The 19316-nt window shown below is 34.8% G+C and overlaps 1 long non-coding RNA gene across 1 annotated transcript; it reads right to left on the bottom strand.

Moving 5' to 3' along the window:
- Positions 1 to 13929: 13929 nt before the first annotated feature.
- On the bottom strand, positions 13930 to 14897 carry LOC147487077 (uncharacterized). The gene is made up of 3 exons (XR_015200917.1): positions 14822 to 14897; positions 14590 to 14672; positions 13930 to 14082 (listed from the first exon to the last, which is right to left on the bottom strand). It is a non-coding gene; the product is annotated as an uncharacterized LOC147487077 (long non-coding RNA).
- Between the last annotated feature and the right edge of the window lie 4419 nt (positions 14898 to 19316).

The following is a 19316-nucleotide window of genomic DNA, read 5'->3' as shown; positions in this document are numbered from 1 at the left end:
TAGTAGAATAAGCCATTTGTTGACGGACTTGGGCCGTATGTTTTGGGCGAACATGGGAAGCCTAAGCCCGTCAAGAGACCTAACCCTGATTTCTCCTCATGGCCTCTCTCCTCATGGTCCCTGTTGTAGCCTATAAATAGAAACCCTCTTTCTCTGGCCGTTTTAACCAAGGTTTTGCTCAAGAAAAAGTGAAATCCAAATTCGGTTCCAACTTTGAGAGTGAGAGAGGCCAAGAGAGAAAGAAGAGGCTGGAATCGTTTCCCACACAACGTCCATTCTAAGAATAAGAATACAACAGAAAATCAAGAGGTTGTTGATTTCGTAGATCTTGGATTCTCAGAGATATCACAGTTGATCTAAAGGTATAATTCTAAACAAAATCGTGATAACCTTTATTCCGCTACGCATGGTTTTCACGGTTTGTAAACTGCGACCATAACGGTTCCTACACATACTCCATCCAATGTTTCAAGGAGTACAAATCGTTTTACCAAAAACAAACAAACAAAAAAAAAACACTACAAATCTAGTTGTGTTAGAATTTAAACCGATTTGGAGAGAACACCACACTAACTTAACACTAATTTAACATGTATTGAATCATTGAGAGAATGAGATAGAGAGAATTTTTATTCATTGAGGTAAATCTGAATGGGAGGAGGTTACCTTTATATACAACTAGGTAACCTCCTTTCTAAGATAAAGGATTAATAGGATAAACAGTAAGATAGAGGATGATCAGGATAAACACCAAGATAGAAGATTATTAGGATAAATACCAAGATAGAGGATTATCAGGATAACACATATCAATGGTGGGCATCCATATAAGCCCACAGATTTCATAACACCCCCCCTTGGATGTCCACCATTCATGTGGAAATTATGGTGGATGCATCTTTTGTAGCATTCTTCTGGATGCTCTATAACTATCCAATGACAGTTGCCTCATTAAAACCTTGTTAAGGAAAACCCAGTGAGAAAAACCAAAGCGAAGGGAAAAAGAGTACAACATTACTCAGAATCATTGTGACTTGCTTTATACTGCCTCATTAAAACCTTTACTAGAAAAACCGAGTGGGATAAAACCTAGATAAGGGAAAATAGTACAGTGCATATGTCCTAGGATACATTCTTCAGGATGCTCCCCCTGCTCTATTACTCCCCCTGATAAAGACAAGTCTTTATATGGCTTGGTGGTGAACTCTGCGCATGCCGATCCCATATACAAGCTTTTGAAATGTATGCTTTGGTAGTGATTTAGTGAAGAGATCAACAAGGTTGTCACTGGAACGAACTTGCTAGACCTTAATCTACTTTTTCTTCTGAAGCTAATGAGTGTAAAAGAATTTTGGCACAATGTGTTTTGTCCTGTCTCCTTTTATAAATCCTTCTTGAATCTAGGTTATACAAGCTGCATTATCCTCATAAATAATGTTGGGAACACCTATTATAGAAGGTAATTGACAAGAACTACGAATATGCTCAATTAATAACCTTAGCCATACACATTCACGACTAGCTTCATGAAAAGCTAAAATTTCATAGTGGTTAGAGGAAGTTGCCACTAAAGTTTGTTTAGTGTAATGCCAACAAATGGCAGCATTACCACTAAGAAATACATACTTGTTTGGGAGTGACCCTTCTGAGGGTCAGATAGATAACCAAAGACTGCATAGCCAACTAGATCATAGTCATTAGTGGAACCATAAGAATAAAATAGTTTCATACAAGTTATTCCATAAAAATATCTCAATATGTGTTTGACATCATTCCAGTGTCTAAGTGTATGTACACAATTATATCTTGATAAGAAACTAATAGAAAATGCAATGTATGATCTTGTGCAGGTATTGTGCTAAATACATAAATGCTTCAATATCACTCAAGTAGAGTATTTTTAAGACCAAGAACTTCCTCATGTTCTTCCTTTAGTCGAAATGGATCCTTATCCAAATCCAAGTTCCGCACAACCATGTGCTTTGTCCATTTCATTTCAGAAATCTATAATCAGCAGTTTTCTCCAATTCCTTAGGAGTCCCAATCAAGTTTATACCAACCAAACTTGCTGCTACTATATTGAATCCAACCTCAGATTTTACTATAGGTCCACACCACGTTTTTCAAAGAGTTTAATTATGCTTGAATAGCAAATTCCAGATTGGCCAATCTTTCCTTTGTCGACAAAACACTTGGTTCATTTATTTTTCATCATTGTCCTTTGATGTTCCAATAGCTATACCATAGCTAAATATGTCATCTATGACAAATGCTTTCCTATCCCACAATTCACCTGAACATGCATGGAATATTGAGATCGATCTTTTCATTTTCAGGTACCTGTGCCTCTCCATGGACAACCATATATAGGCATTTCAGTGAATTTGGATATTTGCACATTTTCATTATTTGTTTATGGAGCTCCAGCCATTACCTGGCAATTATTTGGACAAGATGGTTCCTCAGTTCTCCTCTCCTAGGAGCACGCTCTTTGGATCCTATAGGTCTACCACACTTTTAGGGTATAGTAGATTCATTTGCCGCCATGTTTGGACCACGTCCAAATGGAACATCATATTCTGGCTGGCACATTCATGGTTACTTTTACCATATCATTAAATGCTTAGGCATTTTCTCTGCAACCTCTTGCAAGTGTATCATTCTCCTTATCTCATATAGTCACATTCATTGTTTGGATCCTTAATGAGACAGAGGACGTGATCCAAGTTGCTTCACGTCGTTCCTTAGAGCAACCATTGCTTTTCTCCTCCTAACGATGGGAAGACTGTCTCATTAAATTGACAATTATGTAATACAAACTGTCTAAGTGAGCATCTTGCTCCCAACGTTAGATATGATACACAATGTCTTTCTCATTTATCGGTATAGTCTACCGGACATATATCCATAATATTTTTCTCCATTTATATATCCATACAATGAATGTCTTAGTTTAATTGAGTACTTACTCCTTGATTTTGCTTCAGGCACACCAAATCTTTCAGGGATTTTCATGTAAATATCTTTGTCTATGTCCCCATACAAGTAAGTAGTCACTACATCCATGAGTCTCATATCTAAGCTTTCGAAAACTGCTAAACTTATTAGATATCTGAAAGTTGTAGTGTCCATAACAAGAGAGTATGTTTCTTCATAATCAATCCCCATAATACTTTTTCCATTTATATATCCATACAATGAATGTCTTAGTTTAATTGAGTACGTACTCCTTGATTTTGCTTCAGTCAAATCAAATCCTTCGGGGATTTTCATGTAAATATCTTTGTCTATGTCCCCATACAAGTAGGCAGTCACTACATCCATGAGTCTCATATCTAAGCTTTCGGAAACTACTAAACTTATTAGATATCTGAAAGTTGTAGTGTCCATAACAGGAGAGTATGTTTCTTCATAATTAATCCCAGGTTTCTGCAGAAAACATTGTGCCACAAGATGTGACTTATATCGAGAAACACCCATTTGTAGCCTACAGAGTTAACACCTTCTGGGGTTTGTACTATAGGTCCAAATACACCACGTTTATTGAGAGACTCTAATTCTGACTTGATGGCAACTTCCCATTTTTCTGTCCCACACTTCTCCCGAATACGCATGGAATATTGAGATCTCATCATTTTCTGGTACCAGTTCCTCTTCAGGGGTTTCCATAGTTAATTCGTTCATAACCTCTATCGGGGTTTTAGAAGAAGTGGGTATTTCGTGCATAACCTCTTCTGGAGTGTTTTGCACAACTTCTTCTAGAATATTATTGGGACATAATTTTTCAGTGGACCTCCTCTTCCGAGGAGCCAAGTCTTTGGAACTTATAGGTCTGCCACGCTTCTGGCGTGCAACAGATTCATTTTCAGCTTCTGAAGCAATTCGATCAAGCAATACATCAAGGTGCTATAGAAACTCAAATATTTCATAATTACTAGACTCCAAAGGGTCATGTGTCCCTTGTTTTCAGCTCTGTAATTAACTTATAGATGATGTTTCTCTGAATGGTGAGTTGAGCCTACCAACTGCGCTAATGAAAAAAAACTGCTTGACAGTAAAGACTACCCTTTGTCTTATCATATGCTGTTTAATTTTGTAGCAGAAGATATATTCTATCACAATAGGTGACAATCAATCCAAGTCTAAAAAGTCAGAGAAAAGGGAGAGAATTTTTCTTCTTACTCTTCCTCCAATTGCTCATTCAAAAGTTATCAATTTCATAATTTTAGAACTGTTACGAGACGAAGAAACTGTATTTAATAAGTTCTAACTATAACCCTTTGTAAAAAAAAACATATATGAACACAAACCACAAAAAGTTACATGACCAGAAAATCTATAGCGTGGAGCTGGGCCGGTAGGGAAAGTAAAGCAAATGCATCTTCATAACTATTTATACAAATGGAGCATGAAAGTTCAACAAAAAAAAACACCTGTCAAAACTAAAAATGAGATATCAAAAAATTAAATACTTCTCCATTTTATTTTATTTTTTTTTCATTAAAGCATGGTTTTATGACTCGACCAGATCAAGTTTTAACCTAAACAAAATAGCTATAAAAATGAATTGGGCCTACATAAATGACCACTGTAATGGGCCAAAACTGGACCAGTTCTTATGGGTTAAACCTGACCAAGTCGATATAGTCAACCAGATGATCTCGGAACTGCAGGTTCCTAAAAATTGAATCTTTGAAACTTCAAGTTCTTTAAAAAACAATAGATCTTGGAACTTCAGGTTCCTAAAAATTTGACCTTAGAACTTCTGGATCCTAAAAATTAGATCTTGGAACATCAGGTTCCTAAAAAAATAGATTTTGGAACTTCGGGTTCCTAACAATTTAATTCTTGGAACTTCAGGTTCCTAAAAAAAAAATAGATCTTGGAACTTCGGGTTCCAAATATATTGTAGAACTTTAGGGTCTACATCATTGTTCAATAGTATACATAAAAAAAACAAAATGAAAAGAAAAAATTGTTTTTCTTTTTCGGTAATCTGTGAACCTCGAGTTCATACGTTGCTCACATGCAGGTGAAATCAATTGAGAGAGTTACAAAATAAATAATCATATCATCAAATAAAATAGACATATTCTACCCCGCATCTCCACCATCCGTGGGCTTTGACCTTTAAAAGTTATTAGGCCTTTTATCCAGCAAAATATAACATGTTGTTATTATCGGTTTGCCAACTGTGTTTTACCGCATCGCATTCGCCTAGCTAAATATCCTACCAAAATGTCTTGAACAGCAGTATAATGCAGAAAACTGGCATGCGATAAACGACTCACAAATCTCAAATTTACCCGAAGGTGTACGGTGGTCCCCTAGTCAAGCCTTGGGTGATTCAGTCATATGGTCTAGGGATCATAACCCACTTTCACTGCTGAATTGGGATTTAAGAGTATCTGGGTTGCATCATACAAAGTCGTACCAATAACAATAGAAAATACAACTAGAAGGAACCTAGCCTTGTATTATTCCTTAAAGACATCCTTTGAGAGGTAGTAATCTACTAGCTGGAAATAAGTGGTCAATGTTCTCTAATGTTCTCTGAACCCATAAACGGTGCTCATCATATAATGTTTTTAAAAAATATACCTACTCCACAGAAGACACATGCTAACATCAAAATACATGAAAATTATTTGCAACGCACATACAATAAGAACAATAGGATTAAAAGGTTAAGCAACAACCACATAATTCAATCACCGTACATTCACTTCAAAAAGAAAATCATACCTTTAATCCAAAGCTAGAGATTATCGTGTTAATAACATGTTAGAATTTAAACCGATTTGGAGAGAACACCACACTAACTTAACACTAACATGTATTGAATCATTGAGAGAATGAGATAGAGAGAATTTTTATTCATTGAGGTAAATCTGAATGGGAGAAGGTTACCTTTATATACAATTGTAATCTCTTTTCTAAGATAAAGGATTAACAGGATAAACAGTAAGATAGAGGATGATCAGGATAAACACCAAGATAGAAGATTATCAGGATAAATACCAAGATAGAGGATTATCAGGATAACACATATCAATGGTGGGCATCTATATAAACCCACGGATTTCATAACAAGATGAAAAATGTGACCCAATCAACATTTTATAAAAAATAAATAAATGTAGTTTTATGACTTTTATCATAAATAAAATCGTAAATTACAGAAATGTCCCAAATCAAAATTCATTATGTCATTTGCGTTTGCATTCATTTAACAGATTGGATCTATTCCAATAAAACATCAATTACGATCTACCGTAATTCGAAAGCTCTAAGCATTACTTTGTTTCTTCTTTGTTATTGAGTTTGTGGCTTTGTGCAAATTTAAAAGCTCTGTGAAAGCTGAAAACTGAACCAAGCTCTGGTCCAACTTCAAGCATGAAGGCCAGGGATAGAGCCCAATATTAACATTTGGATCTTTGGGGCACTACATATCAAGGCTTATCAAAATCACCTACATATATATTAATGGGTTTAATTCATGCCCATTCACTAATCACAACAACTTGATCCTCGAGTGTTGCAAGTTTGCAACCAGCCACTTAGGTTCCTATCCATGTTATTATAACTGGATTAGGCCTCAAAACCCCATGCCGGCGAGGAGGAAATCCAATCCCCTACACCCTACGTACAACATCCGGGTTTTGAAGTAATCCCAAAATCGTACTTGAGAATTTTAAAATAACTATTTCGGTTAATAATTCAATCGTAAAAAAAGTACGCAAAGTTAAAGAGAATGTAAAACGGGCGTTCAAAGTTCAAACAAACTGCAAGCATTGTTCGCGTAGAAAACATGAGAGGAACTTACTTGAAACGTTGCCAGGGTGCAGTTTCTGTCCATTGTCTGAATTACAAATGTCAACCTTACAATTTATAAAGAACTAGCCATTTTGCCCGGCCAATGGCCGAACTTGCTACATTGATAGCTAATCATTTAAAAGCCCACAGTCTATTTGAATAAATAATATATTTATTAGAGGGCATACTACATTGATAGCTAATCATTTAAAAGCCCAGAGTCCACTATAAATTACGGGTTTAACATTTTACTATTTTTTAACTTCTATTATACAGTTTGTGATGTTAATTTGGTTTGTTCAATTCAACCAACGTCCATTTGATATAAAGCCTATAGTGCATACAATCTTTACAAAACCAAATAACGTTTGCTAACATGAATTTGTTTTTACACCAATTACAATCACAATCAAACCAATGTATAGTATTATGCAAATAACACTTCTATACTACATTGCAATCTCAAATGCCCAATATTTTCTATGTTGCATAATTCATAAAACTTGAGCAGTTAGATGTCACGACATGTTAAATACAGATTAAATTGCAACTCAACTAATGCTTCACATACTAAAATTGAGACTAAGAAAGCCTTAGTTTAATGTTTCATTTAGTAAGCTAGAAACACTAAAGTTTCTATATAATGCATGCCATTCTAATAATACTGAAGCAAAAAATTTGCCATTCTTTTATTCAGTTTTACAACATTTTTTGTACTAAATTTGACAGAGTTGTGCGTAACTAACCAAACATTGCTAATAACATCAATTTCAAAGTTAAAAAAAATTCACAAATAGTCATGTGACAAAAACAATGAAACAAATAGCTAAAGTTGCACCAAACACCCAATTTCACAATCATCAAAATCAGATTGTTTGTGATCACATCTTACACTCCATAAAATAAATAATCAACCTGAAAACTCATTTACTTAATTCAGTCTAATTCAAAGTTTCAGTCTTTACTAACATAGTTTAGGACAAACTAATAGAATATTGCATAAAACAACAACTCTATACTTGATCTTTCCCAATCCAACGACAAAGCTCAAGCATCAGCCCTTTGGATGATGCGCGAACATTTTGGTCTTGGTGATCAAAAAGTTCAGGAAGCATCTTCAAAATTCTTTTCGATGGGACAACTTTTGCTCCAAAGTCACTACACAAACACACACAAAAGGCCGAGTGGCAAAAAGAAAGTATTAAGTGTCTTCCAATCAGTTCACATATTGATAGGTACATACGTAAAGTACATATTCAACAATGAAAACACAACAAACTGTGAACCTTAATGCCTGAAACATGACATCGATACATGGCACAACTGCTTTGGCAACTTTGTTCTTGATTGCCTTCTCCATAGCATCCTCCTGAAGTTCCAAAACCCAGAAGAATATTTAAAAATAATGTATTTTGCAAAAAAAACATTACTAACAGTAAAAAAAGGCCAGTAGAAAATGTCTGCATTTATGATAACCAAAAAAGGCAAATCCATATAACTAAGTTCAACTAATAAGCTAAAAAAAAATTGTCACTCGATTGTCTCCCTCAAAGCACCTCAAAGCAGTAGTACTCCATGGTTTTTGAGTCTGATAAATCGATAACGCATATCTTACGCTTACAGTAGAGCCTGCTGCCACACCTCATACTGTACAGAAAAGAAACTGCAGTTTTTTTCCCACAACAATATAAATTTTCTTCTTAACAAAGCCTAAATCCAAAAATATGTCGTTCTTTATAATGAAAGGAGTGAGTAGTACGTGTGACTGCAGACAAACTTAGATAATTGTATAGCTCATGTGTAGGTTACCATTGTATAGCTCATGTGTAGGTTACCATCTGGTATTACCTTCAATCTAGTGACATGATACTAGTATTTGAGGTACTACAATGAATCAATCACTTGAAGTAGATCAATCTACCCTTGTACTTTTTTCGTCACCAAAACAAAATTTCCTTCATTTTTCATTGATTTTCGAATGAGTCAATTGGACCATTGGGATCAACCAAGTCCACATACTTATTAGCCAGCGTTGGTCTTTCTTTTCTTCTCCTTCTTGAGTTCAAGTTTATCCATCAGGGACTGACTTTAGTATTTGATTTGTCAACCCCTTTGAGACTAACCAATGATCTCCTTACAGAGATACACTAACGTTAGGCATACAAAGAAAAATCTCCTTTCTAAACAATTTGCTTGATCCAACAGATATGATACATGTCGCTCCATCTTACGATGTGCAATTTTGACTACTCTTCCTCCACTCCCCAAAGAAATCTTTGTTTAGGCTTCCAAAGTTGCTTCACCGCCCCTTCTAGAATGGGACATAAGAATAAGTAGTAGAAGAACTGCTAAGTGTATACTGTGAAAGAGCTCCTTCCAACGTTTTAAAGGCACATAGCCTTTTACAACTCAACCCCGCTTCAACCTTTCCCATCCAATCTAAGTAAACTTAATAAACATGGATAAAATATTGACCAATAAATCATTAACAACTTTATAAACCAACACAGTTAGACGTCCTCACTCAATTATTAATCCATAGTTTAAACCTAAGCGTGATTAGGAGATATTTAGGATACCTAAGCCTGCTAAGACACTTGTACCTAAATCTCGGATACCACTTTGTAACGCCCCAAATCTAAAACAATTATATACCTAAGATACGTGATTTTTCTGAAAAAAATTCGACATAGTCTCCTCTGTATTTTCAACATTTCATAAATATAAAACCTGTCATAACCTAAAAATTTAATAAGAATACATCCAAACCAAATATAAAACCTCATACCTCAATCGTAAATTCAACTACTAAAAGATATACTGATTTATAGAATCAGCTACTTAACTATCTCAACCGATGCCAGTTAAGTCAAGTAACCAATCCTCAAATAAGAAGAAAACTATAAATATACAAACCACATTCCAAAAACCCTAATACACGACTTATACAATGCAACTAACATATATACATCTCCTACGTTACTAGAACAACCTCAACAAAACCATCTAACCCTACATATTCATGTAGCAATTGCTTATAGTTCATACATAATACCAAACCAACTGTTTTACCTTCAAGAAATTAACATCATCGTATATTAAATCTGATCTCAATAACAAATAAGAAGTGTTTAACAAAGACTAATACACAGCATAAATTTCTTCAACAACCACAATTTAGACTGTTAATATATCGTTCTTTATAATGAAAGGAGTGAGTAGTGCGACTGCAGATAAACTTAGATAATTGTATAGCTCATGTGTAGGCTACCATATGGTATTACCTTCAATCTAGTGACATGATGAGATCGTGCTTATTGATGGAGTTAGTGTGGCGCAACTACCTTTCCCTCTTGAAGTGGAAGAATTTCAACTAAACCTTTTGTTTGTACTTTGTACTTCAACGAACCATACCTACAAACTCTCTACTTGGACTTCCAAGTCCTTTGACAATCTCCTTTTCAAGGGTTTGTTTAATAGCTTCATTTTTATGTCCGCCCTGAAACAAAATTTATTTAAAAATATAAGAGACTTTAAAAAAGTTTGAAGCTTGCATTTGAACCATTATCTCACTCATTCTTAAAAAAAACTACAAAATTGTACTTCCACTTAAAGAAAACAAAACCCAATCTCAGTTAAGTAGTTGTAAGCAAAACTTATAATTACCAATGGGAAAATCCTAACAATCCGAATTTATTGCTATAGAGTCTCTAGTTGCTAATGTTTTAATAGTGCAAAAACGGTCAAATCAAGTGTGAAACACACTCACCGAAATAATGAAATGATAATAGCAATCAAAACATAAAAACCATACTAAATTATCCAAGATATGATCAAAATATAACCAAATAATTGCATAATTTTAGGTATAAAGTATAAACACATGCATGAACATAACCATACTCTCAACATTCTGATCAAACAACTCCCCACCTTTGCACGATTCCATCACAACATAAACTACAATATGGTGTAATGTCCTTCAAGGTCTCAAACTTTTGGGTGCGTCTCCTGATTTTCAGTTCTCTACACACAATCAATATTCTCAACTTGGTTATCCTGATTTGCAAGCATAGACCTCTCCTCTGAAGATGAAAAGCAAATAACTTCATTAACTATCACTTACCAAAAAATAATTTATGAGCAAGTACTATCCTGCATGTGCCAATATTAATAAAGGAGCAATAGCTCATGCCAATACTCATCTCTGCCACTAACTTTGCAAAGTATATATTACCTTTGCAACAACTTTGCATTGTTCCATGAGTAGTAATTGAAGACTACATCATTAGCAGATTAGAATAAAATGGTGCACATGATTTTAAATGTATGATATTGTCATGGACAATGGCAGCTGATCTATCTCTGCATGTTCTCGAATTGCTTGAGAAGACACCATTATGCCTCAAACTCTAATGTATGTCTAATGGTGAGAACCCAATACCTCAAAATATAATGTTTAGAACACAATGCAATGGCAATGGGTTGAACACAACGCCTAAGTTTATTGTGCTTTGGAGGGAATTTTTAATGAACTTAAGTTTAATCAATCGCTAGAATTTTAGTTGTCTATTTTCATAGTTTCGTCTAAATCGACCGTTTCATCTAACTTAGTGCTTTATCGAACCAAAAGGAAATAATCAATAAAAATTTGATCGAGAAGATAAAACTGCCTACATAAAACTGATAATTATAACAAAAAATATGATAGATCAGTAGAGAATACAAAAGTTTTATTTATTAAAGTACTTGAAAATAATAATATACGACACCAACCGTTAAACCATACAAAAAAATAGGTGCATAAAGCAAGATCATATCACCTTCAAGGTTATCAGATGGTTAATCTGAAGCATCCAATAAAAAAAAACACTCGTCACAATTCTAACCTTTTAGCTTGTTTAGGATCAAGTGTCCATAACTCAGTATCAGGAACACCTAACCGAACTCGACCCATCAACTGAATCGCAATACTCATGCCAAAGCCTTACCATAACCTTCCATTGGCTTCACTACTACACCCAACTTCTTTATATTCACCCAAAAAAAATAACCACTCATTCTTGATGTGCTTGAAAAAATTCATCGTAATTTATTGATATGCAAATTTTTGCAAAAAATTAATCTTTGTTTGACTGTTTACATTTCGCATTTAAAATGTTTACACATCGATATTGGCTTTTCACTTTTCAGTTCCTTAGGGCTACTCATCTTCCTATTTAGAGGACTAAGAGTCTCCGTCTTATGAGTGAAAAAGCCATTTTAATAATAAAAAAAAAATCCCAGGTTTTTTACAATCAGTTGTGCATCAGGGTCTTCAGGCAAACAACCACCATTTCCTTTCACCCCTAGAAATTTGACACCTGGTGATTTCCGCTCATAGCGCAGGTTGGAAACTGTGACTTTTTCTTCAAACCTGTAAAAAAAATGAAAAGTTAAACTCCTGGTCCAAGTCAAGGTCAGCCAACAACAATCATTCGCAAACCTGCTGAGGTAGCAACAAACACTTCTTCCATTCTTTCCCGATCGCTTTTGGGACTAATTAATCCTATAAATGACTAACAGTCTAACATTATTATGTACGTACTAACAAAACCAACACTCCATACTCCTATGTAGCTAAAGCAATAAGAGATCAATATAAATATTTACAAACCTACAATTATTTGGTGGGGTTTTCGTATCGGAGTTTAATCCGGTGAGAAAAAAGGGTTTCGGTCGATGGAAGAGTATTGGACTGTTGGGGGTTTGCTCTTTAGGAAGAGGTATAATAGAATACGAAGAGTATTAAACTTTTTTTTTCTCCACCTTTTTCATAATATAAAGATTGGGGCATGATGCAATTGGATTCCACAGAAACATACAGTCATTGGATTCTTTCCCCCCTTGCTGCATTACCATATTGAAGGACTCAATATCAACACTACCAACACTACCGTATACTTCAATCACAATGAGTAGTTTATAATGTCTCAAAGGCGAAGTACTTCAGGAAGGCAATCTCTTCTGCAAGAAAAGTTGGTTTAATCTACTTGGGTTTGTTTACTTTTGTGCGAGTTTACTCTAGCTAGTGTTATCAATAATATGATATAGTTGTTCAAGAAGGGCACTCATGATACCAAATCCAGCTAACGAAAGCTATTTTCATAGTCCTGAAGCTATATTAGCTGATGTACATCACTGCTTCAGCGTTCTCGTTGGAGACTGCACAAAAAATGTTCATAGAAATAAGACTGGAAAGCAAATTCAGAAGTCCTACTTGGGTTTCTAAATAAGAAGAAGATTAGAGCACAATTTGGTGAAGTACAAACTGTTGTACATTAGCACCACCCAAAGAGAGCAAGAAGGAGGCTGGCAAAGTCATCATACCAACACAAATTTCATATGCCTCAGGAGAATGCGGAGAACCCCGTAGTGCCATTGGCTGATCACGAATAAAAGTATGGGAAGAATGTATGTGCATCGAATGCAAAAGGGGGTATGCGAAGATTGAAGGGTAATTGAATATTTGAGAGGGGGAGTATGTCCAACTGCCAAGAAGTAGAAAAAGTGGCATTTTTTTTTTCACCGTAAAACTAAACTGTTTTGGAAGTTGGAACTATGGAAGAGAGCTTGGGTTTTTTATCTTTCCTATTTTTCCATAATTAGGCCAAGAGACTTTAGAAATTTTGGCCATGAATTGAAGAGGCTATTGGGATCTTTCATGTTTTGTATCCTATTTTATCGTAATTAGCTTTGGGGCTCTATTAACGTTTCCTCAATTGAGGAGGGTTGAGCTATACTATATTTATAAAGAAAACATCAGCTATAGCTATTCAATAGGTAATACCAAAGAAGGACTAAACATGCAGCACAACATCTATTAATGTTTTGAACATAGTTATGAGGTTAGGTTGCAATATACCTGCACATTGAATTTTTTTGAGCCACATCAAACTGACCTTACACAACCTATTATACTTGTAAGAGTTTCAATGGCCAACAGCCCAAGTGAGAACCCCTGCCAAAGTTAAAGGGCGAGTAAACCTGAGAAGTTCCATGTTTTTTTAGTGAGTGAAGATCTGAAATTGATATATCAAGAACATAAGTTCAATTATGTACTTACAGCTGAGCCACACAGAGGAGGGAGGACCATCCACTGCTTCCATTCCCAAGGCAATCATCAAATGAACTTGTCAAAAGTGGATGACATAAATATAGGGAGTATGCGTACCCTTTCATGCTTTGCCACATACTTAAGAACCGGAAGAGTAATCAATTGATCACCTGCATAACCATGTGCAGTTGCTAAGATTTCATAAAAATGGGATGCTTTCATCTCATCATTTGATGTATCAGGAAATTAGTACTCAATGCCACGTGTGTATATTGACATCTGATATTGTATTTGAATGTCAAAAACTAAGATCTTGTTTTCAATATGTCACCATGTGACTAAAGCTTATATTTTCCACAGAAAAAGAAATATAATGTCAGCCAAAAAAATAAACATATACCATCCCACCCCTAAACTATCTTAAAAATCATAATTGAAACAAAATAGTAACTCATGAATTGAAACAAAAGTCTAAGAAAATGTGATCTAAAATTTGTGACATTCAAATGACCTTTGTCGCTAGACTACAACAGTGTTAAGACTCATCTAGTAATACAAATGCACTTTCAAACCTGATTGCCTAAAATGAGTTATTACATTTCAGTTGCATCGCACTAAATCCATGGATGATATCATACTCTAATCCTCACAACATACTAAAAAACTAACAATGTTACCTTGTAGTAGACTTTTTGTGTTGAAGTGAAAAGCAAGTGAGTATTATGATCATCGCTTCCTCAAGCTACATGGTTCAGCTTAACTGCAAAGTACATGAATTATAACAAAGAATAAAAAATATTAATGCTAAATGGAGATTAGATGTGTTGGAAATAAGGGGGACGTGGATGAATCATAACACCAACACATAAAGATGTAAGATATTGGGATTTTAAGCAAATGAAATGTTACCATCATTGTAAAGGTATGTTCACCAATTGGCTTCCAAACTATTTTGGTCATTAATCAGTGGTTTTACGCGTTGCACTGTTCAAAGAAAGTGTTACTGAAAGCTTAAGTAATCCTCAACATGCAAATAATGTGAAAACAACTTATGAAAAAAAATATCTTACCAAAGTGTTGTAAGAGGAGAAAAAATATTTATCTCCATTATAAGGCCATGCATACAATCCGATCCCTTGCATACTTAGCATTAGCTGGTAATGCTCTTGATCCAGTGGTAGCAACTAATGTCTCTCCTTGATAAACAATATGTTAAAGCTAGTGTTGTCTGTAACAGCACTAACCCTGTTAAAACCCAACAAACAGCATAAACAACATGTCTATCACTTTGCTTTCTCAACCTTCCGCAACTCACCATGCCTATATAAGAATTTGAAAGGTAGCAATTTTGTTTTAACCTGCAATTAGGTGTAAATTTATATATTTGAATTTAGTGAGGTCATGGAAAACATATATATTTACACGAAAATGCCAGCAAGAAGCGGCGTCATCATTCAATGTCGTTGGCTAGCATACACACCCCATCATCTTGAAATAAAAGCGTGCCAATCGACCTAATGTAGGTAAAAGGATCAATTTCAAAAGAAAACTTAGTTATATATGAAAAGACCCTATTTCAGTTCACCAGTTATTGAATGAAATATACAACTCTGCAAGTCTGGGTTGGTCGTTCGATCACTTTTTATCGACAGCTGCAGCCATGGACCCAGAATTTAGAATATAGAGAATGTGAGTTGTAACCGGAGTTGCTCAAAGAGCTTGCTCCATAGGAGCAGTGTCACCTAAACTAAACCATTAACTGTTTTGTAATTGGTGTCAAAAGCATCTATAGTTGAAATGGGCATAAACTCAAATGAAGCAAGAGGGCGAAATAAAAACCTTTTAGACCTTTCTTCTTGAACAACCTTATAAGGCATGAACTGATGCAGGGATGAAAGCTTGCTAGAAAAGGGCCACTGCATCCCAGAAACTCTCATGAATTCTGCAAAGATCAAAACATAGAGTAGCCATTAAATGTCGAGATTCTAAGCAAACACACAATACAGTTGGTAAAACAACATTATTGAGATAAGCCATTGCCATAAGCAATTGGCATAGTGTGTAATCAACTTTACAATTCGAACAAAGAAAAAATATATAAAGTGATAGAACTTTCACATCTGATTAACATATATTATTATAGACCTTCAAAAGATTTTAAGCATTCACAACACCGACTCGATTAAGATAACGATATTTTACTTCGTTGTAAATTATAATTCAAACTCTTTGTCCCATGTACCAATTTACTTAATTAAAACTAATTTAATACAAATCTTATAGGTAAGAAAACATATAGAACATAATAAGCATGTATAAAAATTGTCTGTTTATAAATACAATAGCAGATCCAACAGAGCAAACACCCTAAAAATCTTACCCACACAGTACAATCTACCAAAAAGAAAGACACATAACACAATAAAAACAGTAACAAATACGAATTGCATTCATTTGTTAATTCATACAAAAACAAAATTGATTCCATAGCTATTACAATAACTAGATATAAAGTACAGAAACAACTCCGTGAAGTGTTGATTGTAAACATTTCAATAAAATACTTTAAGAGTTTTCAATAAAATCTATTTGCTATTTGGTTTTAGAGAAAAATGTTTGTAGCATAAAGAACTCAAAAATGAAGAACTCGCCTTCCACTTTGGGAAACAACATATACAACTACATAAATTCACATAGTAAGAGCATGCCCAGATTCCACTCTTAATAACCTGAAAATATTTTCCAGCCAACAATACTGAAAAAGGAGAAATAGCTTTCATTCAAATAAAATAAAATAAAAAATAAAAAACTAAAATGATTAAGTTTGACAGAAAAAACAAATCTATTTGCAACTCTTCACCAACTTTCTTCGTCTAGGTAAATGTGTATCAGCTAGGCTTCTAAAAGTTCCCTAGCATTGGAGCATAACTAGGATTGAAGCTCCAAAAGGGTTAAGATTTCAGAATGGATTGTGATTCTACAGTGGTTTACAATGTTTTGACATTAAATTGTCTTCCAAAATCATTGTGTGTTACGCATTAGGAGAACAACTTTTTCTCTGTTCCACGTAAAGAACAAAGTAAACTAAATACAAAGCATAAGAAGAATTAGCCCCATTAATAGCAGCAAAGTATAAAAACTTGTAATTTATCAAAAGTCATAAAATCAAATTATCGTAATTCTTATTACGTAACTAATCAATGTTCTCTCAAGACTATCTCTCATAAGGCTGAACACAAATTTCATGTTGTATCATAGGACTAACCTAACTGCTAGTAGACCTAGGCCGAACCCGCAAGGTTCATACCACTATGGCCGTATCAGAGTCACTCGAACTATTAGGCAGGCAAACTCTACAGGTTTTATCAATGGCAAGGGAAGATATGGAATAAACGGTGTTTCTTTTGTCTCACCTGATACGCCATTGAAGCTTGCAAAGTACTTCAATATTGGAGGAGTTTTATGTCTCGGAAGCATACAAGATAATCCCACTTTTGATGGAATGGGCCTCGAGACATCAGTTATGGCTGCTGATTTTAGATCATTTCTAGAAATTGCGTTTGAGAACAATGACGATACAGTTCAGAGCTAGCACCTTGACGGCTATAATGCTTTTGTAAGTCGGGTAAGTGTTGGTATCTTGTTTGACATTAACACACAGGTTAAAGTCACCGGCTCATTTGTAGCAAGAGAGAAAGTGGTGAGAGTTTTCTCTTTTCTTCACCATCGTTTTTGTTCGGTTAGAGAGAGAGGAAAAGAGGCGTGAAGGGTTTTCCTTTTGGACTCTCCTTTTTCTTTGGGTTACGAACAATTGAAATTGAAATTGGGAAAATAGGGCGCAGAATTCATTTTTTTCCTACCGAATTATTGGAAAAGCTGAGGTGTCAATCTGAGAGCAAAAAGAGGGCTGACGTGTTTCACTAGGAGCATTCTCAACTACTCAGTATTCATGGTCTTTGATGGCCTTACGCAACCTGCAACATTCAAGTCATAAACCAATTGACGATTAAGTGAATACCCATATAAGCGTAAAAACCTAGAATCAAAGTCAACCATTTTCAAAACCCCTAACTTCTATGTCCCTAATGAGATTTCTCCTAACATATTTGGAGAAGGCAAATAGATCCTTTTTAGCTAATAGATCTTTTTTCGTAAGTGGAGAAGTTGATAAGCTTAAGAGCAAAGAAAGGAAAGCTAGAAAACCACAAACTAAACTTTAAGAGCTAAGAAAGGAAAGAACATTAACATATTTTTCACCTTAATGATTTAGACATGGATGCTAAGCTTAGGCCACCAACATGATCAACATGGTCATATAAAAAAATTGACTGCCGATAACTTTCAAGTCTTAAGAAAGTCATTGATAGCAACAATATTGTAAAAAAATAATTTAAAATATCATTCTTTTGTGAAAAAAATATTCTTTTCATAAGAACATTCACCACATTATTTTGTTTCTCCACTCATCATATCATGGAGAGTGGGTTACCGACCATATTTTTCACAATCACAACACTATATGCTTATAAGAATTTTTACCTCCAAAAATTTATATATATACACCTTTAAAATCAATGTGATGCACAACCATCCCACTCATGGAGTATATCCTAAAAAGAAGAAAAACAAACTCAATTTCTGTCATCAATTAAACTTTGTAAAGCTCAGAAAAAAATTCAACAGTATTGAGAAAATAGACAAAAGAGGTTTAAGTGGCATGGAAATCAAAATTCAATTTAGTGCCCGAAGACGTCATCTACGACTTATTTTTGCATACCTTGGATACCCTTCTTTGCTCATTTGTAAAGCCTCGCAAACTTGGAGTGAAGTTTGTTTAAGAAAATGGAAGTGAAACTACTTGTAGGATAGACTATAGGAAAAGGCACTATCCACATACATGAGTTCAATTTCACTCACCAGTCACTACCCAATGGTATGTTTTTAGTGTCAACTTCTCTCTACTTGTATTTGTTTTGAGAAGCCATGCACACACACTCTTGGGTGATGAGGAATCACATTCATACTCAAACAATCAAGTCGGTTTTAACCTTACTCTTTTCAATTACACCTCAACAAAAAAAAAACATCATTATTGCTTCTGTTTGGAGCTCATCACACTGAAACATAAATGATAGGAAAGAAAGAAACCTTACCAGTAGTTTCAGATGGTGATAACCATATTGTGAACCCTGAATAAAGATGTTGCCACTTATTAGCATTAAAAGCAGCTTCTAATGTTGCAATCACTGCACGGACATGACTGCAGATAAAATATTCTCTATAAAATAAGATTCATAATTCTCAAGGATGACCATTAGGCCACTTTAAGAAATTGAAGTTACCTACTAAGGCTTTCTAATATAGTGCCTTTAGCTTCTGCTACAGAATCCATGCCTTCTTCAAT

This window comes from Coptis chinensis, chromosome 7 (assembly GCF_015680905.1).
Source record: "Coptis chinensis isolate HL-2020 chromosome 7, ASM1568090v1, whole genome shotgun sequence".
NCBI lineage: Eukaryota > Viridiplantae > Streptophyta > Magnoliopsida > Ranunculales > Ranunculaceae > Coptis > Coptis chinensis.
Note: the sequence above shows the minus strand (reverse complement) of the source record. Positions and strands in the feature narration are given on the sequence as shown.